The following is a 2,609-nucleotide window of genomic DNA, read 5'->3' as shown; positions in this document are numbered from 1 at the left end:
TCATAGTTATCAATGACAGAATAGACCAAGTGGAAGTAAAGAATCTCAGAGCTTGAAGCCTATCTTTTGGCAATTAGACAGGAAAACAAGAACAGACAAAAAAGAATGCAAAGTAATAAACAAAATATTTGGGAAATATGGGATTATGTAAAGAGACCAAATCTATGATTCAGTGGTGTACCTGAAAGAGCCGGGGATCACTTGGAAAATATATTTCAAGCTATCATCCATGAGAACTTCTGCAACTTAGATAGAAAGACCAACATTTAAATTCAGGAAATGTAGAGAACCAAGGTTAGATACTTTACAAGATCATCCCCAAGACACATAATCGCTGAATTCTCCAAGGTCAAAATTAAAAAAAAAAAATGTTAATGGCAGCTAGAGAGAAAGGTCAGGTCACCTACCAAAAAAAAGTCCATTAGACTAACAGTATATCTCTCAGCAGAAACCCTAAAATCCAGAAGAGATTGAGGACCAATATACAACATTCTTAAAAGAAAAAAAAAATCTCAAACCCAGAATTTCATATTCATCCAAACTATGCTTCATAAGTGAAGGAGAAATAAAATCCTTTTCAGACAAACAAATGCAGAGGGAGTTTGTTATCAGCAGGCCTGCCTTATAAGAGCTCCTGAAGGAAGCACTAAATATGGAAAAGAAAGACAATTACCAGCCACTAAAAAAACACACTGACATACACAGACCAGTGACACTATAAAGCAAACATGTAAACGAGTCTGCAAAATAACCAGCTAATATCATGACAGGATCAAATCCACATGTCAATACTAACCTTGAATGTAAATGTGCTAAATGCCCCAATTAAAAGTCACAGAGTGGCAATGTAAATAAAGAAGACCTGAGACTTCTGCCTAGACAGTTGAATAGGAACAGCTCTAGAGTGCAGTTCCCAAAGAGAATGACACAGAAGATGAGTGATCTCTGCATTTCCAACTGAGGTACAAGGTTCATCTGAATGGGATTAGTTGGACGGTGGATGTAGCCCAAGGAGGCCAAACTGAAGCAGGATGGGGCACTGCCTCACCAGGGAAGTGCAATGGGCTGGATGGCCCTCCCTCTTACCCAACGGAAGCCATCGGAAACTTTTCAAGCCACTCTGCAGCTCCGGTTCCGATGATGTGTTTCTCCCATGGTCTTTGCAGCCCACAGACCGGGAGATAACCACCTGCTGACAGGCACCATGGGTTTCCAGGGCAAATCTGGGTGGCCAGTTCAGCTGGTGCCACAGGCCTCAAGTTTCTAGCACAATTATGAGCGGCCATTTTGACTGGCGCCTGGAGTCCCTGTGAGACAGAACTGCCCATACTCCAGAAAGAAAGGGGGATGAAGGCAAGGAGCCAGGTGATCTGGTTCGGCAGGCCCCACCCCTATAGAGACCAGCAAACTAAATCCCACTGGCTTGGAATTTTCACGGCCAGTAGAGCAGTTGGAGCTCTACCTGGGATGGTTGAGCACAGTGCAGGGAGGGGCATCTACCATTACCAAGGCAGCTGTTACCTAACCTGTGTAAACAAAAGCACAAAGATGTTTACACAGCAGCTACGCAGAGCCTGTGGCAACTCAACAAAACCTCTGCAGGCAGACTATGTCTAGACTCCCTTCTTACTGGGCAGGGCATCTCTGAAAAAAGGTTGCAGCCTGTGAGGGACTTATAAATAAAACCAAACCTTCCCAGGACAGAGCACCTGGGAAAAAAGGTGGTTGTGAGTTCCACTGTCGCAGACTTAAACATCCCTGCCCAGCAGCTCTGAAGGGAGCAATGGAGCTCCAAGCACAGTACTTGAGCTCTCACAAGGGACAGACTGCCTCCTCAAGCAGCTCCCTGACCCCTCTATATCCAAAGAGTCACCTCATACAGGAGAGCTCTGGCTGATATCTGGCAGGTACATTTCTAGGATGAAGATACCAGAGGAAGAAACAGGCAGCAATCCTTGCTGTTTTGCAGCCCCCACGGGTGATTCCCAAGCAAGCAGTGTTGAGAGTAAACCTCAGGTAGTCCTGCAGCAGAGGGGCTTGACTGTTAGAAGGAAAACTAAAAAACAGGAAGAAATAGCCTCAACATCAACAAAAAGGACATCTACTCAGAGACCCCATCCAAAATCACTAACTTCAAATACCAAAGGTAGACAAATCCATGAAGATGGGAAGAAACCGGCGCAAGAAGGATTAAAACACCAAAAACAAGAAAATCCTCCTTTTCCAAGGGATCACAACTCCTTACCAGTGAAGGAACAAAACTGGATGGAGAATGAGTTTGACAAATTGACAGAAGCAGGCTTCAGAAGGTGGGTAATAACAAACTTCTGAGCAAAGGAACATGTTCTAACCCAATGCAAAGAAACTAAGAACCTTGATAAAAGGTTAGATGAAATGCTAATTATAAACAGGTTAGAGAAGAACATAAATGAATTGATGGAGCTGAGAAACACAGCATGACAACTTCACAAAGCATACACAAGTTTCAATAGCTAAATCAATCAAACAGAAGAAATCAGAGATTGAAGATCAACTCAATGAAATAAAATAAGAAGGCAAGATTAGAGAAAAAAAAGTGAAACAAAGCCTCCAAGAAATATGAGACAATG

This window comes from Cebus imitator, unplaced genomic scaffold, assembly GCF_001604975.1.
Source record: "Cebus imitator isolate Cc_AM_T3 unplaced genomic scaffold, Cebus_imitator-1.0 Scaffold832, whole genome shotgun sequence".
NCBI lineage: Eukaryota > Metazoa > Chordata > Mammalia > Primates > Cebidae > Cebus > Cebus imitator.
This window is presented reverse-complemented; position numbering follows the sequence as displayed.